This window comes from Meles meles, chromosome 16 (assembly GCF_922984935.1).
Source record: "Meles meles chromosome 16, mMelMel3.1 paternal haplotype, whole genome shotgun sequence".
NCBI classification, from domain to species: Eukaryota; Metazoa; Chordata; class Mammalia; order Carnivora; family Mustelidae; genus Meles; species Meles meles.
Genome location: NC_060081.1, coordinates 62,104,549 through 62,131,209, shown reverse-complemented (window position 1 = coordinate 62,131,209; position 26,661 = coordinate 62,104,549). Strand labels below are relative to the sequence as shown.

The 26,661-nt window shown below is 50.5% G+C and overlaps 2 long non-coding RNA genes and 4 other non-coding genes across 8 annotated transcripts; 3 read left to right on the top strand and 3 right to left on the bottom strand.

The window, feature by feature from the left end:
• Positions 1 to 5,084: 5,084 nt before the first annotated feature.
• LOC123926383 lies at positions 5,085 to 9,483 on the bottom strand. 2 transcript variants are annotated; one of them, XR_006815234.1, is made up of 5 exons: positions 9,372 to 9,483; positions 8,698 to 8,853; positions 7,176 to 7,243; positions 5,555 to 5,743; positions 5,085 to 5,468 (listed from the first exon to the last, which is right to left on the bottom strand). It is a non-coding gene; the product is annotated as an uncharacterized LOC123926383 (long non-coding RNA). The 2 variants fall into 2 exon arrangements; XR_006815235.1 differs by lacking the exon at positions 9,372 to 9,483 and having other exon boundaries at positions 5,555 to 5,746; positions 8,698 to 9,359.
• On the bottom strand, positions 6,389 to 6,522 carry LOC123927342. Its single transcript, XR_006815427.1, has one exon. It is a non-coding gene; the product is annotated as a small nucleolar RNA SNORA71 (small nucleolar RNA).
• Positions 8,068 to 8,210, bottom strand: LOC123927343. The gene has a single exon (XR_006815428.1). It is a non-coding gene; the product is annotated as a small nucleolar RNA SNORA71 (small nucleolar RNA).
• Positions 9,484 to 17,122: 7,639 nt separating the features above from the next.
• LOC123927291 lies at positions 17,123 to 23,871 on the top strand. 2 transcript variants are annotated; one of them, XR_006815400.1, is made up of 6 exons: positions 17,123 to 17,285; positions 17,761 to 17,915; positions 19,045 to 19,116; positions 20,972 to 21,043; positions 23,307 to 23,407; positions 23,532 to 23,871. It is a non-coding gene; the product is annotated as an uncharacterized LOC123927291 (long non-coding RNA). The 2 variants fall into 2 exon arrangements; XR_006815401.1 differs by lacking the exon at positions 20,972 to 21,043 and having other exon boundaries at positions 17,125 to 17,285.
• Positions 18,430 to 18,563, top strand: LOC123927340. The gene has a single exon (XR_006815425.1). It is a non-coding gene; the product is annotated as a small nucleolar RNA SNORA71 (small nucleolar RNA).
• On the top strand, positions 19,656 to 19,788 carry LOC123927341. Its single transcript, XR_006815426.1, has one exon. It is a non-coding gene; the product is annotated as a small nucleolar RNA SNORA71 (small nucleolar RNA).
• Positions 23,872 to 26,661: the final 2,790 nt, after the last annotated feature.

The following is a 26,661-nucleotide window of genomic DNA, read 5'->3' as shown; positions in this document are numbered from 1 at the left end:
CCCACGATAGATCTCCAGTGTCCCCGTTTAGTCCCATGGCAACTTTCATTTGTCCTTCAGAGCATTTATTACATTTCTTCATTTGTTGGTTACTCATTTATCATGACAGGACTGTGAGTTTACAATGGCCTGTATTCACCGGTGTGTGCTCCCATTGCTTACCCCAGAGGCTGACACTTAGTAGGTGCTCAATAAACAAGTAGTGACTGACCGAATGTACAAACTCTGGGCACACTAAGCTTAATTCCAGGAGGTGGGGCTTGCACTAGATAAGCACTACAGAACTTGGTGTCCTGCTTCCAGAAGGCTCTGAACATGATGTGAGGATTCCATCAGACACAGTGAATGTATGCCAGCCCTACTCTGCCGGGATGTAGGATCCCCAGGTGGGGTTCCAGAGAATGGGGGACCTAGGCAAGAGAAGCTTCTTTAAGACTCCACAGAATGCAGCAACCTGTCTGTAGAGAAGGCATACTCAGGACACTCTTCTTACATGGAATTAGCCTTGAACCTCTCACCACCTGGATCTTTGCTGTCTAATAATGTAGCCACCAGCCGTATGTGGCAACTGAACATTCTAAAGGTGCTTAATCTAAACGCAGATGTGGGTTTAGATGTTTAAGCATAAAATACGCACCCGATTTCAAAGACTTAGTTTGGGAAAACATGTAAAATATCTCATTAGTAATTTCTTATATTGGTTATATACTGAAATGATAATATTTTCTGATATATTGGGTTAAATAAAATATAGTATTAAACTGCATTTCATCCTCTTTTTATTTAAGTGACTACTAGGGAAACTTTAAATTACCTTTGTGGGTTTCATTGTATTTCTGTGGGATGTTGCTATTCTAGACTATAAACTCAGCGAGCCCCCCTCCTCTGCTTTTGTCAGAGCTGCACGCCCAGCTTACAAGAAGGCTGAGCATACAGTGACAGTTCATAGAAATGTGGAGTATGGATTAATAAAACTTACTATCTTAGGTACTTGTGTGTGATCCTCTGGGCGGAAACTATCTTTTTCATCACTGTTATCTCTATTCTTAGCGTAGTGCCTGGCAGTATTTTTTGAACGGAAGAGTAAACCTTCATTCTTCTGGCTCTCTGTGCTCCTACAGTAGCAGCACAGTGGTGGCCAATGTAAGGTCTCTAATTCGGAAAGCAACAACAGTAAAGATCAACAACAGTTGATATTTTGGTGTTGGCTGAAACATGCCTATTGTCTCTGTACATGTCAGGTTCACAAGTTCAATGCTAAAAGCTGTTGATTTAGATGGAGAATATTTTAGAAGACTGGAAAAGAGGCAGTGTGAAGCAGATGGGACAGAATAGTAACATACCCTAATTTCTAGTTTTCTAGCACAAACAAGCATCTGACAACCTGATATGCTCAGGCTATTTATGAAATCAGCCTGCAATATTTTTCACTACTTAATATACCAAGCAATGGAAAACCAGCTGAGCCACTCATTAGAAGTAAGACATGTCCCTTCATTTCTCTGAGCCTTGGTTTCCTCATTTATAAAATGGGAGATAATGAAATCTACCTCACTGGGTTGTTGTGAAGACTGAATGAGGTAATAACATCTATAGGCTTCCTTAGTACAGTGTGTGGCATTTAATCAAAGTTTGATCAGTGGTGGCGATGATTAACACCAGTCCTACTGGGGTATCTGCAAATTAGCAGAGGAGGAAGTATTTGCGATGTCACATTAACAGATGAGTCTGTCATCATGATATACTTGTTCTCCATGTTAACCACCAACAAGCTAGACATGCTCCTCCAATAAAAATGGCTGACGTTTGGCAAGAGCACTGTAGGAGGCAGGCACTGTGTTATGCAGTGAACGTGCATCAACTTATTTCGTCCTTGCTGTGGGGGATGGGTGCTGATGGTCAAAGTACGGAGCCAGAAACTGAGGTCCAAGGAGGCAAAAGAACATGCTCCAGCCCTACAGTCTCACAGGGACACTGAGAATTCAACAGGCTCTAAATGATCTCGTTAGGCTGCTTCCCAGGTGTATCCTGGTGACACGGCAATTATAGTCCTGGGACAGAGAGGCCTCCAGGAGCTATTCCTGGTGCACGTGGTCAAGACGACTCTTGGCCTCCTTCCTCACCCTTGAACGCCGACCGAGCTCCTGGCTTGTGTCAGTCACTGTACCCATCAGGCTGTTAGTGACAGAGGCTCATTTGAATCCTGCTTGTAACAAATGGCACGGTGGTGGTAAATATAAGGTTTCTGATAAAAAAAAAAAAGGAAGACAGGGGACGCCTGGGTGGCTCAGTCAGTTAAGCCTCTGCCTTTCGCTCAGGTCATGATCCCAGGGTCCTGGGATCGAGCCCCGCATCAGGCTCTCTGCTCAGTGGGAAGCCTGCTTCTCCCTCTGCCTGCTGCTCCCCCTGCTTATGTGCTCTCTCTCTCTGACAAATAAATAAGTAAAATCATTTAAAAAAAAAAAAAAGAAAAGCAAAGGAAGACAGGAGTTTTGGTCACTTGGCCACATCTCACAAAAATTCAGGCAAGCTGGACCCTGGGCTTTGCAGAACACAGATGTGGTTTGGAAACTGAAATATCCTCCTCCCCTTAGAAGAGTTCTAGAAATGGTCCCTCACCTGCAACAGGAGCCCAGTGCTCTGTAATTGAGATCCTGTGGTTAAAAGGACTCAATCCCTCTGTCTCTTCCAGTTTCTGTTCCTGTGACCAATCACAACTCCCAGAGAGGAAAACCTGCTCTTAGTCCGAGACCAAAGTCATGGGTTAGGGCTGCCCTGTGGCTGGGCTTCCCTCTCCATTGAGCTGCAATGGAGGATGGGGAGGGGCTGCAGGGCTGGCAGAGGCGGAGCCTACCCTCAAGACACGCACAGCCTAGACTGACCAGTCAGTACCAGCTTGAGTGGGTGGCCACCCTCGCCATGTGACAGCCATTCATAACCAGATGCAGCATGGCGATGTCCTCTTCGGCCTCCTGTGCCCTTAGTTCCCTGGGCCTGGTACCCCAGAGGAAAGCTACCTACCACCCCATCTACACTGTAATGGAGGCAGCAAGGCTGCCATGAACACCCAGAGGTGAGAGGCCCTCCCTTGACACCAGTCACACCTGCCAGGTGAGGCCTTCCCTGTCTGCTCAGTTTCGAGTGCCACTCCTCCTCTTGCCCCAGATTTCCTGTCTCCTTTCCCTGGTTTTCCCTTTAGCCCATCTCTAGCATGCTACACGTTTTAGTACTTTATTTATGGTCTGTCTCTGTCCTCTAAAATGTTAAGTACTATGAAGGCAGGGGTTTGTTCTTTTGCCTTCTTTCGTTGATCAGTATCTAGAATGGTGCTGCACGTGACTGACACTGGGTATAAAGGAAAGGAAGGGCAGGGAATCCAGTCTGGCTGCGGTTTAGCCAAGAAGGGTTTCCTGAAAGAAATGACACAAGCTGAGTCAAGTCCAGTCTCTGACACGGGGGACGCATGCCAAGCAGGGAGGCCAGGAAAAGGAGAGCACATTCAGGAGCCTTCCATAATAGCATGGCTGCGGCCTTTGGTGATCCCAGGGCGTGGTGTGTGAGGTAAGGATGGATACGCAGACCATGGGCAGTGAGGAGGGCCCCGCAGGTTCCCTGGAGAATGGAAGGTCTATGCTACTAGGGCCGAGGCTCAGATGGGGCCAGGGAGGGCAGAGGGCAGGGGAGGGCAGACCACGAGGCTGGGCCTGGGGTAAGGATCAGTCACAATTTGAAAGCAAACAAGTTCTTGACTGAGGAGAGCTGTGCTCTGAGTGTGGACTGTGGCCAGCTGCTGCCACGAGGACCTCTCTGACCTCCCCGGCCCACCACTATACTAAGGGGCTGCAGGAACAGGGCAGCGATGGCTGACACTCCACAACCTGACCGGTTCGGCTTACTGGGAAGGACATTTTGGTGATGCTGGACCAAGCCACGGTCAGTGGCTCCTCCTTGGCCATCTCAGCAACCATGGCAATGTCGTCTCCTCCTTTCTTCCCCAGCACTTTGTCGCCGCCCCCTCCTACAGATCGTGGACTGACTGGCAGCAGAAATGCCACGGGACTGAGGTGCAGGGCAGGGAGGCAGTTAAGAAAATGTGAGAAAATAAAAAGAAGAAAGGGGAAGGGAATGCAGGGCACGGGGCTACCCGAAGCTGGCAGGAAGGTGCCTGGCAAGGAGGGGCTGGTCCGTGTGAGAGAAAGGACACCTACAATAGCAAGGCAACATCCAACTGTGAAACGTCACTGGAAAGGAACTTGGGCCAAGCTGGGGAAAACGCTTCCATTTTTCACGAGGGGACCATGGCCACGGTGGGAGGACACTGGCCCAGAGAGTGGAGTAGGTGGGGGACCTTCAAGAGAGAGTGGGCGACATCAGGTCCTCAGGTAGGAGTTCAGGAGAGGGGAGAGGGAGAAAGGGCCTCTGGTTGAGCCGGTGGGCAGTGTAGACGCTTCAGCCCCAAGAATGCCTCCTGTGGACCAAGGCTGTCAAAGTGCTGAACTCACAAAGGTAGGCCTCACCGCCTGGTTTTGACCTCAGCCCCAATCAAGGTGATTTCAATTTCCATGCAAGGTTTGCAAGGCACACCACTGTCACTGAACGTGACTCTCAGAGACCAAATCTACCTCGTGGCGACAGCAATAAAAATCCTGACACCAGGCCTTTGCCTACCCCAGCCACAGAGCTCTCCAAAGGACAGGTGTTGCTCGTCACCCACCCCTGCTCAGAACCATCTCCCAAAATCCCCCGGGGGAACCCCGGTGCCAGCACTCAGGGCACTCCTGCCTCCTCACTGTCGTATTCTTTTCCAAAGCCTGGGCCCAGATGTCCTTCAGCCAACACTCCTAATGTTTTCCTTTTCTCCCAAACCTGAGCCCCGCAGAAGCACTTGGGATTGTTCAACCCCTAGTCCAAATTCCACATCCCAGCGCCTAGCACTAGGCCAGCCTCGGGAGTGCACTAAGTGGAACAGCTCGGTGAGTAAAAAATGGAAGGTTTGTTCATGACCCACCTTCTTTATAGCTACCTTATTGGCACATGGAGGTATGGGCTTCAGAAGAGAAGAAAAACAACAAAAACAAGCAGCAGGGCAGTTTCAAAATTTATTGGGTGGGTGAGAGGACAAGGATGCACTGTGCAGAAAACTCTTGGTTCTAAAAAGTTACAGGGGGAAGAGGCAGGGAGACGTGGAGGCTGCTGGACAGCATGGCCCAGGTGGAAGGGAACTGGTCTTCCTGGTCAGCAGCGCTTGGTGACAGCTGCTGGGGGAGCGGCAGAACCAGCTAAAGTCTCTAGCTCTGGACCTCAAGCTTCCAGAGTGCCAGGGCTTTCCCTCGGGCTTGCTTATACAGAAGGAAAAGGCCTTCCATGCTGTGCTGAGGCAACCGGGCAAGGAGGTCCGGCAGTGCTTCACATGGCAACGTCATTCTTCACCATGCCACTCCAGCGTCCACGATCAACCCCGACATCATCTAAAGGAAAAAGTCCAATAAGAACAGCAGCCTGGAATTTCCGTATCAGAAACATAGGCTGACTTAGCCCCTTGGCATTAACTCACCATGAGGAGGTCCCCCCAAGGCAGCTGGGACCCAGCTCACCCCGAAAGGGCCGGTGCTTCCATCCCCTCTGGCTTCCTCCAACAATCTCCAGACCCAAGGCAGCACTCCTGGAGTGAGGAGGACGCCACGGAGCAGCAGGTGATCACAACAGGCGTCTGGGTTCCAGTGTGGTCTCATCTTTCTCTAAGCTGCTATTGATGAGAATGCCCCAATGAATCAGGCATGAGCTGATTTCACACCAGCTTTTTTCACACCAAACACAGCTCAGAAATCAATCTCAATGCTCACAGAGAAGAGTCAAAATAAACACGGTCTTAAAGAATGGGTGCTTTCAGGGCAAGAGCAGATAGAGCAATTGGCAGAGAGCTGGCTGGAGAGCTAAAGCGCAGAAGCTCCGCCCACCGAACCCTCCTCGCCCCCCACGCTGGGAGTGAAGGCCGCCATTGCAGCCTGCCTCCACTGCCATTACATCCGGGCACATCTGTCTCTCTGGTGCCTGTGCTCACTCCAAGGTCAAACTCCTCGTGTTGCCCCACCTCCCCATACCTTCCTATTTCCCATCATATCACATTTGGGCCACCAAATCCAAAAAGCTGCTTCCTTTGAAAACCTGATGGCAATTGGTATAAACCACCCAGTATCACAGAGTATCCTTATGCAGAATTCATTCTGGCTCCTGAAACCCTATAAAGTACCTAAACTTGGACACAGACATAGCCTAGTTTCCCACAACGGGAGGCTGAGAAAGGGCAGGCTATGGTGTCCCGTCACTGACGCACACAACAGCCCTCAATGCCTGAGACCAGAGAGCACTAGCTGGAGAGGAGCAGGAGTGTGTGAAGGCATCAGCATTTGGAAGGGACGGGGATGGACCCTCCAAACACGGGAAGCCGCTTTCAACAATTCCTCTCCCTGCATTATCAATGACCAGAGCACAAGCAGCCCATGATCGCTTTTGAATGCAGGTGCATAAATGGCAGAGAGAGACCTAGGAAGAGCAGCAAATGCTACTGCCTTTGGAATAGACTGAATCTGGAGAAACCACCCAGCCGAGCACAGGACCTCAGGAGTGGCCATTCTTACAATAGCCCCATAGAACCTCCCTGCCAAGGGGAATCAGAGAAGTCACTTTGAGCAAAAACGCTGAGAAAATCTTAAGGGTTGGAAATGGCAGGAATCCTGTGTTAATAAGCAGCATGGAAATGACCTCTATTGTAAGTGTGCTTCTTAAACAAAGAAAATAAGGTTCTGAATAGGTTACTGAGAGAGCAGCACAAGGAGATTCAAAGCCAGGGACGGGAGTCTCTGATGTGTGGGTCCCATTTCCCATTAAAACATGCTTCTGCCATTACTCCAAGGATGGAAGGCAGATACCCCAGAGAACTCTCATTACCCAGTGGGACTCTGGAGACCCTTCCTCTGCAGCAGCCACTGAGAACTTAGCAAGGGCCCGATGTGATCTAGGTGGTCTGGGACTGAGGAACAGATCTGGGGACTCACGGACATTACCTTCTCACCTCTCAGCTCCCCGATACCCTCACATGAAGCCCCTAGGAACCCACACATGACTCTACCAGATGCAAAGAACCAACACTCTAGAGAAAAGTCAAGAAATCTTACCTAGGACACTAGGGTCTAGAATGTTCCTGATAGAACTCCCATGATGCCTCTGCACATGGTGGGCTCACCTGCAACAGAAGAAAGTCCAGGAATGGGCACCCAACTTGTACCTGCTCACAGTAGGGCAAGGTAGGCATCAGGAAAGGACTTAGCACAGTAGTTACCAGAGAGTAAAGTAAGCATTCAACAAATGCTGGCTGTTATTATTTCCCCAACAATCACACTATTTCCTCATAAAAAGGTCAGAAGTTACTCTAAAGAGGGAGACAGTGCATGGCCTATGACAGGTGGCCAATGCTGATGAATGCATCATTAACCAGGCTGAAAAGGATGCCAAGGCCAGATTTATGGGAGTGTGCGTTGGCTGCCTGGCAGCAACCCTGCTGGACATTGAGGAAAAAAGTAACATGCACAGACTGGTTTCCAACAGCACGGACAGGAAGTCAAGCCCCAACAATGACACTAATGCACCCATGACTGCCCTCGGGGCCCTGAAGGCCCAAGGTGTCTGTGGAGAAGCTGGAATGTGGGCCAACTCCCGGAAGGTGAGGATGTGCACACTCCAAACACAGGACAACCTTCCCTGAATCCTCTGCCTACACCACCCATGAGCACGACATTGGCACAGATGACAGGAAACATCTAAAAGGTGGTAGGAGAGGCGCCTGGGTGGCTCAGTGGGTTAAGCCTCTGCCTTCGGCTCAGGTCATGATCCCAAGGTCCTGGGATTGAGCCCCGCATTGGGCTCTGCTCAGCAGGGAGCCTGCTTCCCTTCCTCTCTCTCCACCTGCCTCTTTGCCTGCTTGTGATCTCTGTCTGTCAAATAAATAAATAAAATCTTAAAAAAAAAGATTTTTTAAAAATATATTAAAAGGTCGTAGGAAAGAGCAAGTGTGGGAACGCTCCAGGTTTGGAAGGGACAGGAAAGTACCCTCCAAACATGGGGAAACACTTTCAGGAAATCCCTTCCCTGCACTATCAGTGACCAGGACACAGGCAGCCCATGTTAGCAGCCTGCCATCTTCCCAGGCAGGAGAAAGCTGTGCTGCCAAGCCCAGGACCCCGAGCATCACAAGCCCTTCATGTAAAGATTCCATCTCCCATCATCAGCGGGAAGACCAACTCCTGGGAAAAATGCCTACAGTGTTCATTCACCCCACACATACTGCTTGAGTTCCCACTACGTGCCACCCACCCTGGGCTCAAATACAAAGGACACACAGGACACCTCTGTCCTCCCAGAGCTCTGGCAGTTTCCCCACTAAAAAGATACTGAAGCTCAGGACAAGGACGGACCTGAGCCAATGTTATGCGGTGGGCCACCAGCTGAAGCAGGACCTGAATCCAGACCTCTCTGACCCCAAACCCACCCCACCTACTACACCAAGCCCCATTCTGCGCAAGCGCTTTGCAAGAAGAAGGCTCTCAGAACCTGCGCTCCAGGATCACCTCCCCCTCACCGCGCTGTGGCACGAAGGCAACCGACCCCCTGGTCAAGGGGCTCGGGCCCAGCAGCACTTACCCAGCAGGCCTCACCCCTGCACACAGGGGCGGCCTCAGGCGCAGCGGATCAGGGTTCTGCGGGACAGAAGCCGGTACTGCCTGCCGCACAGCCAGCAAAGCCGTCCGAGGGACAGTCTCCATCTGCTTCCCAGACAGACAGAGCTTCCCAGACGGCCTGGGCACGCAAGACAACAGGGAAGGGGCTCTAGTGCCAGGCAGGGAGGGAGCAATCACACGCTGCCCCTCTGGGGCCCTGCGAGCGCCCCCGACTTAAAGCTCAGACAACAGCTCCGCCCAACCGGCGTTTTCACGCTCTCCGTTAACTACAGGTGATGGCGAAACGGGTTCACGCTCCTCAGGTCACTTCGGAGGCAAAGCATGAGTGGTTCTGGGGGACTCAGGGTCCGGTGGTGGGTGTGTGTGAGCAAATCGCGGGGGCCCGGGCGGGATCCAAGTCCTTCCCGCGAGCAGGCTGAGGGCGGTGGATCGGACCCGGGGACCCTTTCTCGAGGACCCGACTTCCGAGAGGTCAGCACCCGGCGGAGGGGCGGGACACGGAGCCAGGAGCGGGGCCGCGAATCTGGGCTGACCTCCGCCGGCTCTCCCCGCCCCCTCGGGCCTCAGTTTCTCCTCCTTTCTGGGAGAGGGGGATGCAGCACTGGGGCTGTGCTGCGCGGCCCCGTAATGACTCACTCGGGGCACCGGGACTGTAGTCGACGGGGCCAGAGGGAACGACGAGAGAAGGGGCAGCATGGTTCCGGACGGTTCAGGACCGCTCGGGAAGGCAGCTGGAGGCACAGGAAACCTCTCCACCAGCGGGTCGCTGGCGGAAATGCCCCTGGGGCGCGGGCTGCGGCCTAGAGCGCCGGCTCCCGAGCTGAACCCGCGCGCGCGGTCTCTTCGCGCCCCCTCGTGGATAGGAGGTGAAAACCTGAGTGGCCAAATACCCAAGCATCCCTTTATCTTTCCATCACTCCATCCATTTATCCGGAAGCTATTTAGGGAGCACCAGCTTTCCATCCACCCACTCACCCACACATCTAACCATTCATACATCTATATGTTCATCTAGACTTCCATCTACACCCAAGAAAATTCTACAGAGCAGCAACTTCGTATCACGGACAGGGCTAAGCATTGGAAACATATTGAAGACAGACAGGGTTCCTGATTTTTTTGTTGTTATATTCTCGTAGGAATAATGAGACAGCGAATGCAATAATTAGAAATCATAACTAATCAGGAAAAAAACGTTTGGGTGGCTTAGTTGGTTAAACATCTGCCTTAAAAGCTCTTAAAAAAAGAGTTAAAAAAATCATGACAAGTGCTATAAAGGAAAAGGGCAGGGTGGTGTAATAGTGGGGACATATTTAGCCAGGGTTGACAGCAAGGGCCTGCCTGAGGGAATAGCAGTGTTTTTCTTTCTTTCTTTTTTAAGATATTTATTTTTCAGAGAGAGAGAGAGCGAGAGAGCACAAGCGGGGGAAGAGGCTGGCAGAGGGAGAAGTAGGCTCCACACTGAACAAGGAGCCTGAGTGGGGACTGGATCCCGGGACCTTGAGGTCACATTTAGAGCACAGAGGCAAACACTTTCAGGAATGAGAGAGCGGTCAGAGGACAGTCAGAGCAGAGAGTAAGAAATTAGAGAAATATAAAATTGAAAACTTACATAAAAGGAACGCATTCCTGAAAAATATATAGCAAAGTTGCTTTAAGGAAAAAGCAGAAAACCTGAATCATCTTAGAACATTTTAAAGTGTTGAATCAGTAGTTAACAATATTTCCACAAAGAAAACATCGTACCCAGCTTTTCAGCCTTACTCAGTCTCCCAGATAATAGGAGAAGAGGGAGTTGTTCTCAGTTCAAAGAGTAACCATGATCCCCGAATTAAGCAAGAAAGGAAGGAAAGTAAGTTATAGTCCATCTCATGAATGTAGAATGTAGAAAGTAAGTTATAATCCATGTCATGCCAATGTATTGGCAATTTCAGGTGGAAACAGCTGAGACTGCCATTGCCCTCAAAGGGCAGTAACTGCGCTCCTGTCTTGTGAATGTCTTCTGATCATTGCTTTCAGACTTCCAGTCTCCAGAATAGTGACAAAATAAATTTCTGCCATTGTCAGCCACCCAGTTCGTGGTGTTTTGTTATAGAAGTCTTAGGAAATTAATACAACAGACATACTTAAAACTTTTCTTTACCACATTCTAGCTGTGTTAACAAGTGACTTCATCTTTTTGAACCTCAGTTTTTAAACTTTAAAATAGATAAAATATGCAAATTAGTGCAGCTGCTATGGAAAATAGTATAGTATAGCAATTGCTCAAAAAAGTAAAAATAGTATTACCATATGATCCAGCAATTCCACTTAAGGGTATATTCTTGAAACAGTTAGGAATGTAATCTTAAAGAGATATTTGTCTACCTGTGTCATAGCAGCGCTGTGTATAATAGCCAAAGGTTGGAGTAACTCAAGAATCTAACAGATGGGTGGATAAGAAAATGTGATACACACACATACACACAAGCACACCAATGGAATATTATTTAGCCTTAAGAAGGAAGGAAATTCTGACATATGCCACAGCATATGGCGGTAAGAGAATCTGAGTGGTGCTGGGTAAGGTCCACAGGGACCTTGAGGACTTGCTGCTAAGTGAAATAAGCCAGACACAAAGGGACACATACTGTATGATTCCACTAATATGAGGCACCTGGAGTAGTCAAATTCAGAGACAGAAGGGAGAATGATGGCTGTCAGGGGCTGGAGAAGCCAGGAATTGGGAATTGTTGTTTCAAGGATCCAGTTTCAGTTTTGAAAGATAAAAATTCTGGAGATTGGTTCCGCAACGGTGTGAATGTACTGAATCCTACTGAGCTGAATATTCAAAAAAGTTGTTAAGATGATGACTTTCATGTATGTGTATTTTACCACAATTAGAAAATTTAAAGGTATGTAATATAATACATTGAAACTCAGTACCATAAGTGTTTTTTAAAAAACTAGGTGTTGGGTTATAGTAAGGCTGTTTAATAAATTTTAGTATCATTGTCATAATCAACCTCATCACTTGATAAAAATTAATATCCATTCATAACTTTAAAAATTCTTACAACTCTAAAAATAGAATATATAACATAAATCATCTACCAATATTATACATGATGGTGGAATCATAGAAGCATTCTTCTGCTTTCATCCTGGAAGTCTTCAGAGAAATAGCCAGGGGAGGGGGTGTGGGGGGCGGGATGTCCGATGCCCTTGACCAGGAAGATCCAAGGTCTTAAGAGTGAAGAATTGATGTGGTCAGTTACCATGGCAAAAGATAATAGGGGCAAAGCCAAATATTATCCCGGAATGCCCAAGTGTTCAAACAAAAAATTTAAGCCAGGAAAGTTTAAGTAATAAGCCACATATATCTCAGTGATTTAGTTAACAAGGAAGGTACAGGGTTGTTGTTCAGGGAGGCCCAAGGTGATTAGCTGCAACCATCCAGATTTAGTAGTCAAGACAGTTTTTTTCAAGGATTGTCCATGATGGATAAAAGAAAAGTCCAGTGTCCCCGCTAAAACATCAGTCTTCAGCTAGGACTCTAGTTCATCATGGCCCAGGCTTGTTAGTTTCTGGAGGGAGTGGGCCACTTCTTCTCATGCCTGTCCCCATGGCAGAGACCTGAGCCATTTATACCTTCTTTGAATCCACACTGAGTCCCTCTCCAGAACCAGTGGTCCACAGCCCAGGACAAAAATGAACCAGAAGCAAAACTATTATGAGATAGAGTGTGAGGGTTGGAAGACCCAGCTAGGGGACCTAGGGAGAAGGAGGGACGGAGACCTAGGTGGAAGCTGACCCTGGTGGGAAGGGTCCAGTGAAGGCCCCTAGCTGTTGGAGACCCCAAAACAGGCCAAGACCCAGGCCATTGGCAGCTTAGAAAGAGTTCATCATGCTTGAGAGGTCCTGAGAGGCTAGACTGGCCATGGTTTCCATCAAGCCTCAGTCCCACCTTGCAGGAGCTGTAGCCTAATCCTTCCGAAAGAAGAAGTAACAGATGAGCATCAAGAAGCAGATGAGGATGATGAACAGATACAGGATGGTTTCCAGCATGGTGACCATTCTTGATGCAGGGACAGGGCCTGGAGCTCTTGCAGGCCTCAAAAGGTTGGTTCTGGACTTCCAGCTTGGACCCTGGGTACCACCTCTTTGGAACAATCTGTCCAGCAAGCCTCAGCTTCATGTCCCCAAGGGAAGGGGCTCCACACACAGGGATCTCTTAGCCACTGTGAGGTCACAAACTCCAGGATGGTGGAGGGCTGGCCTCCCAGCTATAGCCCAAATCTTTATTAATGTGACCTGTATGTTGAAAGCAGGACTCCTGGTATGTTATCATACATTTTTTTTAACCTGCCTCTTTCGACTTCCTAAATGGAAGTATCTATTCCCTATCCTTAGAAAAATATCAGGCACACCTCATAGCTTTTCTGATCATTCTTAGATTGTAAGTCTTTATCACTAAAATTATGAACACTGTTTCCATTTGATAATGATCAGTCTAATATATATAAGTCACATTTTCAATAATTATAGGAAAGACTTCTCTTGCCATCTGGGGTCAAGTGTAGGGTGTATTGCTATCTGCTGAGAGGGGACAGGGCACTTCTCCCTCATCCCAATGTATTTCTTTCCACTAGGAGGACTCTGCCCATTCTCTTACCGCCAATATCTCCAGGATCAGAACAGAGGGAATAAAGGTTAAGGTGAAGGGGAGACTTCTCTCCAGGTTGGGCACATATTTTATGTAGGTCTTTCTCTCTTGGCCTCTATTGCAGGGGTTCTTTGAAGGACCCAAGGACCCACCCTTTGTCCTCCTAGGGATATGAACAGGGATATGAACAAGCCAGGCCTTCCTGAGGGTCCCCTAACCCTAGCAGGCACTCTCTTGGGCAGGACCTCTTAAGTAGCAGGTGGACATTCGTACTGATATTGGGGACTGGGGGAGTTCTCCGGTTCTAGCACTCAACCACCAGGCGGTGCCAGATTCTTGACTTCCCCACGGCAAAGAATTCAAGGACCAAGTCAGAGAAAAATATAGTAGAGAAACTTTATTGCAATGCAAAAGTACACACTCAAAGAGAGGGTTGTGCAGGCGCACTTAGAGAATCTGAGTGGTGCTGGGTTGATGTGGGATTCTGATTCCTTTTTTTAATTAATTTTTAAATTATTAACATATAATGTATTGTTTCAGGGGTACAGGTCTGTGATTCATTAGTCTTACACAATACACAGCGCTCACCACAACATAGCCTCACCGTAGTGTCCATTACCCAGCGACCCCATCCCTCCCACGCCCCTCCACTCCAGCAACCCTGTTTGTTCCTGAGGTTAAGAGTCTCATAAGTTTGTCTCCCTCTCTGGTTTCTTCTTATTTCATTTTTCCCTCTCTTCCCCTATGATCCTCCGCTTTGTTTCTCAAATTAGGATTCTGATTCTTACAGGCAGTTATAATCATAGGGTGGAATACTCATGAAGGGTTCTGGAAATGGTTCCAAGAACTCCCTATGTCATTACGCATGCTCTAGGCCAGTCACTATGCGCAGGCGCAGTCTGATTTTTCTCTTGCGGACAAGCGGTCGTCAAGATCCTACGAGTTGGAGCCCTCTAGCGCCCCCAGCGGAGGGGTCATTCTCCCTCAGTTGCAGGCGGGCTGGGGCTTTTGCGCATGCGTGCTGCAGTTGCGCATCGTTAGGGGATATCGCCGAGGCTTCTTATGGCCTAAAGCATCCTGCTTTAGAGCAGGTGTCAATTCAGTTCCCCGGTCCTTGTCTGTCTTCCTCCAGCCACTACCCAACATTTCCCTATTCTACCTGCCTCGCTACCACAGATGCTACAGCTACTGAAGAAAATGATAAACCTTGGACCGAGGAGTGGGTCAGGCCAGGCTCCCCTGTGCTCCCTAATTCCAGGTAACATATATCAAGCTCCCACGTGTTTTTGCCAGAACCCCTGATACTCAGGTACTCCTCTTGTTCTCCCTCTTTGGGACAGGGGGTGGGATTATTTTAAGAAATAGAATTCATAGTTCTCCCTCTTTTTAATGTCTAACTGTACTGTTCATACCCTCAACTTAAAGAAGTCAGAGTCAGGAGCAGCCGTTGTTCAGTTATTTCCTTCCTAAATTCTGCGTCTGGTCCAACACCTTCCCTGGGAGGCAGCTGCCATTTTATCAGATGGAGCCTTCACAAACTGCCAGGATTGGGCCACAGCTTGCTTACCACAGCAGCAATCTGTTGTTGCTCAGCAGTTCATTCCTATATCGTGGTGCCTCCTTGGTACCTTGCTGAAATGTTCATTTTAACATCCAGTTACGCTAATGATTAATGAGCATCAGCCACACCTCTTAGATGCCCAGCCTCCTCTAGGCACTGGGGATGCACAAACTGCCCTGGATTCCCTCCCTGGCATCACAGGAGCAAGGGGTGTAGGAGAATAATCTAGCATTGAATCGTGGCTCTGCCCTTATATAATCTTCTTAGGGCACCCTTGCCTTAATCTCCAGCTTGGGACAATAAGGCCTCCAGCCTGAGCCGTGCAGGAGGCCCTGCTCCTCCTAGGATGTCCCAGGCTCATGAGGAGCTGGGTGCTGTGGAAGCGACATGCTCTCAGCCTCCTGCTTGGGGCTTCTCTCCTGTGGCTTGCAAGAGCTGATAAAAGTCAGATGGCTTTAGACCTGCGCTGATGAGCACAGCAGCCAGCAGCCATGGTGCCTGGAAATGTCAAATGTCAGTGTTAAACATTCGCCAGATTCTGAAGACTTTGTCAGAGAAAACAGCAAATATCTCATGAGTAATTTAAAGATATTTAAAAAGTGCTTAAATGATGATATTTTGGTTATATTGGGTTAAATAAAATGTACTATTAAAATGAATTTCACCCTTTTTTGTGTCCTTTTAATATGGCTCTTAGAACATTTTATTTTTATTCATTTATTTTTAAGGATTTTATTTATTTCAGAGAGAGCGCATGAGCGGGGGCAGATGGGCAGAGGGAGAAGCAAGACTCTGCTCAGTGGGGAGCCTGAAGCCAGGCGATCCCAGGACTCTGGGATCATGACTTGAGCTGAAGGCACACACTCAACCTACTGAGCCACCCAGGCAGCCCAGAACATTTTAAATTACGTATGTGGCTACCATTATATTTCTACTGACAGCACTGTCTCAGACTTTTCCAACGCAGCAGCACATTCTCTCAGCCTCATAAATAATCCCACAGTGTCCTTTCAGTGACAGAAACCCTTGGCTTTCTCAGAAATACTAAAGTATAGCAACTACCATGCTTGGCCATTTGCTCTGTGCCTTGCTTTTGATAGAATCATTTCATGTAATTCTCGAAACAGTGCTCTGAGGGGTAAGCTATGATTTTGTCCATTTTTCAGAAAAGGAAACCTCAAGTCAAGGTCATACAGAGCATAAGAGCAAGAACAGGAGGCAGGAGAGGGCACCAGGGCCTCAAGTGTGTGCACCTGACCCCATGGCCCAGTGTCCTTATAGCTATGGCATCCATGGTCCCTACCCATCACAGAGTTCCCCAATGTTCCTACAGTCTTAGAATCCCACAGGCTCCTCCCAGGTACGCAATATGGAGTGTGTTCACTGGATTTCCGCTCTGTATTGACCTAGTCTGTTCCAGGAATCGCACTGGGGGGACCCCTTCCTTGGGCACAAAGGTGGGCTGTTTATACCTCAAAATGTGGGCTAAATTAGTGGCAGGGTTACCTTAGGTTTGAGGGACACACATGACCCAGAGTGCAGGCACTGTTAGTGCCTGGGAGGTTTGGGAACCACAAGCCCCTTTTCAAGCCTGTCTGCAGTTTCCTGTCGGGAGCACGGGGGTTCTGTCTTGTTTTTGCCTCTGCAAATCTGATCAATTCCCTTCTGCTTCAAGGAATCATTCTGGGGACAAAGTTGAGCAATGCCCCTGCCCATCTCTCTGGATTTATCTCCTCGTCACTCTCACGTTCCACTTTCAGGTCATCAGAACAATATTTTAACCTGGCGATGTTGAGATATATGGTCAGAATTCATTCACTGTTTCATTTGGGTCAGTCATTAAACTAGGTACTGAGAATGCATGGTCCATCAGGCAAGAACCTTATTGTCCAGACTACCTGAAATCAACATGAGCTCTTGCTAATCACAGCTCCTCAAGTGGAAGACTAACTATTTCTATAAGTTAATGACAAAGCAGTGGCAAAAACAGAATAAAGAGAAAAGCAAAACAAGCGAGGGAATGTTATTTCCAAAATTCCAGGTTGGTCTTGGAAATGATCCAAAGCCCTACTGAGTCAGAATTTGAGCTCCGCGCCACCAGGGGGCGCGACAGGATCGCTTGCGCGGGATCCGCCCCCGGAGACGCCGCTCTAGGCCGCAGCCCGCCCACCAGGTGCATTTCCGCCGGCGCTGAGCGCTTGAGGCGTGTCCTGCTGTGCTGCTGCCAGCGGCGGAGTCCCACGCTGCCTGGGTCCATCTCCAGCAATCCCCTGACATCCGCACCTTCTTGCGCTGTCGACTCTGTCAGCGCTGCTGTTCCGCGTCGTAGGTCGCGGCGCCCGAGGTGAGTCCACTGCGGGGATCGCTGGGCGCGTGCTGTGCGCCCCCCGCACTTTCGGGGGAAACTGAGGCCCGAGGGGGCGGGGAGAGCCGGCGGAGGTCAGCCCGGATTCCGGGCCTCGCTTCTGGATCCGTGTCCGGTCCCTCCGCTGGGTGCGGTCTTCTCGGGAGGCGGGTCCTCGAGAAAGGGGCCCCGGGTCTGATCTCCCGCCGGGGCCCCCGCGATTTGCTCGCACGCACCCACCTCCGGACCCTGAGTCCCCCAGAACCATTCATCGGTTGCCTCCGAAGTGACCTGAGGAGCGTGAACCCGTTTCGCCATCACCTGTCGTTAACGGAGAGCGTGAAAATCCCGGTTGGGCGGAGCTGTTGTCCGAGCTTTCAGTCGGGGGCGCTCGCAGGGCCCCAGAGGGGCAGCGTGTGACTGCTCCCTCCCTGCCTGGCACTAAAACCCCTTCCCTGTTGTCTTGCGTGCCCAGGCTGTGCGGGCTGTGCGGCTGTCTGGGAAGCAGATGGAGACTGTCCTTTGGATGGCTTTGCGGGCCGTGCGGCAGGCAGCACCGGCTTCTGTCCCGCAGAACCCTGATCCGCCGCGCCTGAGGCCGCCTCTGTGTGCAGGGGTGAGGCCTGCTGGGTAAGTGCTGCTGGCCCCGAACCCCTTGACCAGCGGTCTGGTTGCCTTCGTGCCACAGCGCCGTGAAGGGGGAGGTGATCCTGGAGCGCAGGTTCTGAGACCCTTCTTGCAAAGCGCTTGCGCAGAATGGGGCCTGGGTGTGCTAGGTGTGGGTTTGGGGTCACAGAGGTCTGGGTTCAGATGCTGGTTCAGCCGGTGTCCAGCCACATAACCTTGGCTCAGCTCCTTCCTTGTGCTGAGCTTCAGTTTCTTTTTAGAGCTTTGGGAGGACAGAGGTCTCCTGTGTGTCCTTTGTATTTGAGCCCAGGGTGGGTGGCACATAGTAGGAACTCAAGCTGTATGTGTGGGGTGAATGAACACTGTAGGCATTTTTGTCAGGAGTTGGTCTTCCCATTAATGATGGAGATGGAGCCTTTTCATGAAGGAGGGATGATGCCCAGGGTCCTGAGCTTGGTGGAGCAGCTGGGGGGCTAATAGGGACTTCTCTTCCTGGCTCACCTTCTGCATTTTCTGTACCTGCATTCGAAAGTGATCATGGTCTGTCTGTGTCCTGGTCATTGATAGTGCAGGGAGAGGAGTTGCTGAAAGCGCTTCCCCGTGTTTGGAGGGTCCCTTCCTGTCCCTTCCAAACTCTGGAGCTTTCCCACACTTCCTCTTCCTCCTCACCTTGTAGGTGTCTCTGGGCACCTGCTGTCTTACCGCGTGCTCTCTGTGCCTGGCTCAGGGTGGTTTCTGATTCTGTAAGGCTTTATAAAGGGAGCATGAGCGTGAGTCCTGCCTCAGTGCATGTCTTGAGTTGGTTGTGGGAACCACTGCAGTGGTCTTCTGACTCTGGTCTCTAACTTCTGCAGCCATGTGTTGCTTTCTGCCCGTGTTTGAAGGGATTACAGGCTGCCTGTGTCCTGGTCACTGGTAATGCAGGCACAGGAAAAGTTGCAAGGCTTTCTTTATATTCAGGGGTTCTAGACTGGGACAGCCCTAGGTGACGGAGCACAAGGTAGATGCGGGGAGGGAGACTTTCAGTGCGTTTACCTCCTAAGACCCAGACTCCCTCAGTGTTTTCTTGTTCGTGAGCATAGAGATTTCCCAGACAGGTAAAGCAGTGCCAAGTGCTTCTTGTCCCCTGCAGGAATGTCTCGTGACTGCGGATCCATGTATGTGAGAGGCGACCTCAGGGAGAACCTGGATTGGGAGGTCCCAGGTAAGTGGTGTCCTCTAAATGGTTCTCTAGAGCTCAAGTCTGTGTGGGCTGTGAGGCCCAAGGTGTTCAGGTGATTGGGCGGGGGGGTATGAGTGCAGGGAAAGGCTACTTCCCTGTGTTCCCAGCTGTCTGTGTCCCCTGGATCTGGTGGGCACAGTTCTGGGCCCTCTTCTGTTCCTGAGAGCCCCTGATGAAGGCTCCCGTGACATGGAAAGCGGCAGCATTGGGATGGTCAGATGGCTGCATTTTAGAGGCAAACCGAGACTCCTCTTTGGTGCAGAGCTGAGCACACGTTATATGACCACTCACATTCAGTCTTAGAGAACCCAGATCCTCAGTATTTCTACATCGTCAGTCACCACTTTCTCTTGGGTGGGCGTGGTAAGTCACCCGTGCAAGAGAGAGGAAACTTCTGTGTTATCAGGCTGTCAGTCTGGTCATGGGCCTGTGTGCCAGGCTCGAGTTCAGGCCAGTTCCCAGTTCCCAGGCCGTTGCCCAGCCAAGGCTTCCCTTCTCGGCTCACTCATGCCCTTTTCTGCTCCTGCATTCGAAAGTGATCGTGGGCTGCCTGTGCCCTGGTCATTGATAGTGCAGGGAGAGGAGTTGCTGAAAGCGTTTCCCCGTGTTAGAAGGGGTCATCCCGTCCCTTCCAAACTCTGGAGCTTTCATACATGTCTGTCTTCCCACTGATTTGTGTTACTTCCTCATACCTGGCACCATGTGGCTCACTCAATGCCCTCTTGGCCAAGAAAGTCCCTTCCTTGGGGTGTTTCTGTTCACGGGCCAGTGGTAGAATTATGGTGGGGTCCCTCTTCTCCCAGGCCTCCCCCCAGGAAGCTTTCTCTGCCTCCTCATTGTGCTTTTTTCCCACACCCTCAGCCCCTCCCTCAGCCCTGGTCACACTGGACATTGGTGATTTGCTTGTCACACCCCCTTTGCTGTAATCTTCAGGGCAGTGGCTCTGTCTTGGTGCCTGATACATAGCACTTGGACAAAACAAGATGGAGGAGGGGCGCCTGGGTGGTTCAGTCGTTAAGCGTCTGCCTTTGGCTCAGGTCATGATCTCAGGTCCTGGAATCGAGCCCCATATTGGGCTCCCTGCTCAGTGGGAAGCCAGCTTCTCCCTCTCCCACTCCCTCTGCTTGTACTCCCCCCCAACCCCCGCTGTCAAATAAATAAATAAAATCTTTAAAAAAAAAACAAACAAACCAAAAAACACAAGATGGTGGAGACCAAAGTGCCACATGGTGAGGCAGTGGGCTTATCCCATTGTGATGTGTCAGTGTGGAGGCAGGGCTCTTGAGCCAGCCTGCCTGGTTAAGGCTGAGGCATCCTTCTCTGCCTGGGGGTGTTCTTTCTCTCTCATCCTGGTCATGGGCTGGGCCCATGGTCTGCAGAGGGCGGTGTTCCCCAGCCCTTAGATTGAGGGACAGGGAATGGAGTGGTGACCTGGCTGGGCAGCACGTGTCATAGTTCATATCTATGAAAGCTGCCCTCACACACTAGATGGAGGACATGCCTGCCCCCCACCCTGTTACCCCTCCTGCTCCATGCTCGTCGCTGCCGGTCAGCGTGGCATGCTCCCCAAAACCTGGCCTCCACGACCTTTTGACATAGACCGTTGTTCTATGTCACAGGTTGTTCTCAGGCGCATAGGTTAACACTGACCTTACTCCTGTCACAGGTGATCCACAGATCCCTCTCTAGGGTAAAGTTGTTCTTGTCCCTGAGGCGGTAGTGTGTGGCCTTTCGGATACTAGTAGCAACAGGCCACGTTTGTGACTGCTGTGGTCTGCCGGCCACTGTGCCCGCCTGGGCCTGCTGCGAGCATTCACATGTGCCTTGTGTCTTGCAGGTGGATCTTCGTGGGCAGAAATTCCATGAGCTGTGCCGTCTTCCCAGCCGGGACTAGGCTGTGGGGCCCGAGGTAAGGCATCCAGATCCTTCTCTGGAAGTTTGTTTTGTGCATCGGTGAAGTCACATGCTTGTGCCCTAGGGTTTGAATGAGGAATTGCGCTCACAGTTAGGTCCTGCTGTGGGCAGTCCCTGACATGCCGAGAGGGGATGGACCTCAGGTGAGGGGCTCCCCGGGGCAGCTCCCTTTCCGGGGTGCCCTGATGGAAAGCATGTAGCTTTAGGCACCAGAGATCCCTGGGCTGGCCTCTGAACCCATGTAGCTTTGTGAACTATTTTCAATCTCCACTTCCTCTGAAAAACAGCTGGGATAGCCGTGAAGGACTTTTTCATGGTGGTGGTGTGACCATGTGATCCTGATCTTTTCTAGCCGAAAGCATTTTTCCTTTTTTTTTTTTAAGATTTATTTATTTTGGAGAGAGGGAGCAAGGGAGAGAAGCCGGGGGAGAGGGAGACCGAAACTCTGGCAGACTCCACACCGAGCATAGAGCCCAACACAGGGCGCGCTCCTGGCATCCATGAGGTCATGACCTGAGCTGAAACCCAAGACACTTAACCAGAAGCCACCCAGGCGTGCCCCACATTAACTTTCTTTCTGCCATTCCCTTCAGAGCGTGGGCCTTTTCTGGCTCCCATGTGATGCGGTGACTGGACTAGCCCCCTGACTTCTGGGGGCTCATTCTGTCATTTCACATTACAGATCCCCGTGTCAGAAATCAGTCTATACGTTTCCATGTGGACCTCACCCTGGACTAAGTTCATAATAGTGCTTGAGGGCACACGGGAGAATCCCAAATCATGGGTTCTGCTTTATGAATTTGTGGGAGTAGAGGCTAGCCCATGAGAACACAGGACAGCGTGTGAATTCATTGCTTGTGTGTGTGTGTTGTCTTTGCTCCCTTGCTTTCTTGAGCACAGTGGATTGCTTCTCCAGGAGCTGTCAGTGATGTCAGACAAATGGAGAAAGAGAAATACAGGTGGGGCCTGCTGTAGGGCCATGGGGGAGTTCTCTCAGTTCTGAGTCAATAGAAGAAGTTCTCATTCGTCATGGTCTGCCAGAGCCGGGGGAGTTTTCTCGTCAGTCAGTGATGGGAGAAGAGTGTGGTGACTGATAGCCCTGTCTGTAGCTTTCCTTTCGCTGACTTCATCTGTGCTTTGTGGGTTCTTTTGGAAAGGGCGACCCAGGGGGTTGACTGAAGAAGAATTTCTCAGGCCTGTGGATCTTTGAAGTCTGTATTTATAGACTACAGACTTCCTAGCCTGCTTTCTGGTTCACGCCTGGGAGGGTGTTGTTGCTGACAGGGCACTCAGTGTGGGCATCCATCCACAGCGGGCTGACTGGCTGCCTTGTGCGTGGTGTGCTGCTGATGTGTTCAGGACCAGAGACCTGCCGCGGTACCTTCACTTCGTAGACAGTTACAGCCTGGTGTCCCTGGGAGAGACGGCCTGAGGCCCCTGAGAGAGACAGCCTTGTGCCGGTGGGAGAGATAGCCTCGTGCCCCTGAGAGATACAGACAGCCTGGGGCCCCTGAGAGATAATATAGCCTGGGGCCACTGAAAGGCATGTCTTGGCTCTCAGGTAATAAGGGCACTGAGGTTGGAGGTGAGGTCAAGGTGTCCATCCCTTTGACCTCCACTTTTGGTTGGGGCTCCTCTCTAGGTCCTGAGATCTCTTTCCTTTACATTTGGGTCTTGTGTTGCAGATGGGAACCTGTCATGCCAGGTGGTTTTGTTCCCATCTCGCCCTAAGGTGGGGGTAGTGAGAATGACGTACCACCTGGTGCCCAGGAGCCAGGTTGAAGAACCCAAGAGAGTGCCCTTGGCTTTCACACCTGCTCTCCGCCCCCTTTGCTTCAGGGGCTTGTCCTATCCCACAGCCTAGTTCCTGGGCCCAGGCTCCTCAGCCAGCCTGGAGGATTTAAGGGACAATGGTGACCATTCTGAAAAAAATTACCCCATGCCCCACTCCAGACCTGGTAATTCAAACCTCTGGGTGTAGAGCCCTAGGGATTGAGTTGGGGTGGGTGGGTGGGGGGGTCCTTCGCTCAGTGTCCTCAAGCATTCGTGATGTCTTCTTGTTTTCCTTCAAGCGGGTCTGGCAACGTTGACCTTCGAAGATGTTCTTCCTTTATTATCCTTTCTATTCTGGTGATAACCTAGTATGGCATGCATAAACTGGGCGCTTAGGCCTAGCTGACGGGGACCCTCTCAGTGATGTCCCTTGGGGGAAGGAGGCAACGGAGACTGAATGTGTGTATGCTGCTTCTCCCTCGTAGGTCAGCCTTAGATCTGGAGCTGATGAAGTAAGTCCCAAGGCTGTGAGGCAGGGGCCCTCGGGATGACTTGGGATCTGGGTTTGCTGATACGTCTCTCCAAGGTGAGTTACTGCCAAGTGCTGGGGACCCACAGGCCGGGGTAACCTGGTTTGCTTCTCTGTGGGTGGGAACTCGAAACCATTGGTCTCACTTGTTTTTGGTTTTTTGTTTTTGTTTTTTTTGAAGATTCTCTTGGTGTTAGCGGACACAAGAGGAGCAGAGGAGGGCGAGGGAGACCCCGCAGGACACATCCCCAGAGTACCTCCTCTTGCTCTCCCTCGGAGCGTAACGGATCGGCTCCACACTCCACACGGGAGCTCAGAGGGCAGGGGCTGGGGCTGGGGTCCACGTCAGCGGGCCCCGAGTCCTGACAACAGGGCCCCGAGAAGCCATGGACAGGGAAGGCCAGTCCCCTGTCCCTCTGCCGTGCCTGGAATGACCTTAATGACCAAGACCTTTTTTCTTGAATTGCAGCTGCCCATCACTTTCCTTTCTGCCACCCATTCAATAAACCTTACGGACTCGCTCTTCTGCCTTTTAACAAGTTGGTGCCCTGAGGTTGGATGCGGAGAAGTGGATCAGAGGCCAGTCTTGTTTTCAGCCCCTGAGCCTCTCTCGCCATGCTCCTGGGGCTTGGCACACAGGCCACAGTCTGAGGTGTTGCCTTGGGACTGGGAGGTAACCAGGTGCCAGGAGCTGGCTCAGATTCAGGCCCATGAAGGAGTGGAAGGTTTGAGGAGTGGTCAAGCCAGGGCTTCGGAAGAGGACTGGTGACAGTGGGCTGGAGTGAGGCAGGCACTGATGTCATTGAGGAAGCTGGGTTGGCTGGAGTTCTGGGGCCTGGCTCATGAGTAAATGCCTGCTTTTGTGGCCAACTGTCCTAGTTTGCCTGGGATTGAGGGGTTTCCTAGGACATGGGACTGACTTGTTAAATCTAGGAAGGTCCTGGGTGAACTGGGACAAGATGGTCAGTTTACTTGGGGAGTAAAATACATGCTGTCAGGTTGAGCGGACAGGTTCCTGAATAAAGGTGAGAGGGAGAAGGGTGAACATGGAGTGGCTGCCATTGGTCGACCTTGTGGGTATCCTCGGCCGGGCTTTTGGAGATAATTGGGGTAAATCAGTAATTGCGATCATGTGAGGCTGGTCTAAGGAGTGCATGTGTGAACTTTTTAATTCCCATGTGATGGATGGATGGGTCTCCATGAGGAAGCAGGTCCCAAAGGCCGTGATGAAAGGCTGGAGTTAATTGTCCAATTCTGCATTTGAAATTGAACTTGCCATGATGAGTTGGACACCTGGATGGGCTCCTCTGCGGGGGCAGGTGTTCTTCATGGCCAAAGTGTTTACTCTGCCAGCCAGTTCCTGATACAGGCATCCAGAAGTCACCTCTTTTTTTTTTTTTTTTTTGCCTTCCCTGTGGATTGTCTTTTTTTTTTTTTTGCCACCTTTAGTCAGCTGGTTGTAGTTGAAAAGCTGCTAAGGGAAGGATCTGGGCCCACTTGAGAGAGCTGTGACTGGTTGGTAATGTTTGCTGCTGTGGAGGGGCAGCAGCAGAACGTGGGCCAGTACTTAAAAAGCGTGTGTGGAGACACTTGGCGTGTCCCACCGGGCACCGGTCATGCCTGCCTTGCACTGCGGCATGGGAAGCACGAGCCATGCCCGGTCTTGAGGGCCTGGGGATATCTGAGACGAGCATTGCCACCACCGTGACTCAGGAACAAGGCTTAACATCAGGGAGCTGTGATCGTTGTTGGGAAGTGTGCAAGCTTCGTGGAGGGCCTGGTGGACCCGGGAGTGGGAGATCTCCATAGCAGAATTAAGAGCTGGGAGTATGGCGAGCTCGTCAGAGTGGAGGTCCATTCATTAAAAGGAAAAGCATTTATTTATGAGCCAGATACCTTGCTAGAGGTAGGGGTACAATGGAAAATAGGATAATTTGTGCCCTTAAGGTATGCTTGGAAGGTCTGTAGATAACGTGTACATGCTGACTGTGGAACATGCACTCGTGTTGGGCCCTGCTGGAGGTGTTGGGGATACTGCTCCGAACAGCACACATAGGAGGCCTCAGCTTACTCAGAACTGCAGTCCATTATGGTAAACTAGAGATCCAGGTGACATGCCAAGCTCTTAAAATACAAGTGAATGTCAATTTTTGGTCACAGATTTCAGCTGAAAATTACCCCAACGTTGTGATAGCCAGTTGGGGAAATCCTGAATGGGCTATTAACACAGGCTCGACAAGGGAACCCAGAGACTGGCCAAGCTTCAGAAAGGTCCCGCAGGAATGAAGGTGGAGAAAGAAGATGGGTCACCCACAGGCATTCAGGAGGACTCTTGCTGAATTGTCCCAGAAGGATTGGACGTTGAAAGTCAGAGTCAAGGGCGGAAGAAGTGGTCAGGTAAGAAAAGTCATTCATCATTTTGGAAGCAGGGTGGGGTTCTTCACATGGCAATGACCAGACCCCTCACAAAGCTGCCTTCTTGGTGACAGGAAGGATAGTGACAGACTTCTGATGGAGGAGCCAGAGGAAATGATCTTGGGCACAAAACCTTTTGCCCAAGCCTGGCTTGGAAAGATAGGGCTTCCTGCCTTCAGGGGACAATGCTAGCTCACTGGACAGGGAACTTAGCAGCACACAAGACTAGGCCAGACACCAATGGGGCTCCCCAATGTTTGGGACTAGGGAATCCCCAGGACCTTTACATGTCTCTGAGGGAATAAGGATATCCAGCAACAATGGGGAATTTCCTAATAGTTCAATAAATGGCAGAGGGAATTATACTTAATTTAGCCAACATAACAAAATGAGACCTTTTCCCAACCTAGTTTTGTGGCATAAGATGCATACCTGATACTCAGGTGGTATTGAAGGAACCAGGCTTTACATCTAGTTGACTGTCTTTGCTTTGCTGTCAGTATCCCAACAATTGTTGGGGCATCTCTGTAACAAGAAGTGTTCTCCCCAATCAAGGCAGACAGCTCCCCCAACCCCCACCCAACCCGCCGAATGAAAAGCTCAGTTTTATGAATAAAGCTTTGACGATTAAAAAATCTCCAGATGTCTTTGGACTTTTTATGCTTCAGCGGCGCAAACATTGTGGTCCAAGGCTGTGCTTTCTGGAGAGCTCCCACACTAATCATAAAACTATATTTCTGTTTAGCCTGGCACACATTTGGCCCTCAGCAAGTTTAGCTATCTTCTACTTAGGATACCTCTTGGGGCTAGAAAAATCCACAAAGACTTTGCCCTTCAGATGCTCTCCAGTGGCTCTCCAAGTGAGACCAGCCACTTGGGGGCGAGGTTGGAACTTT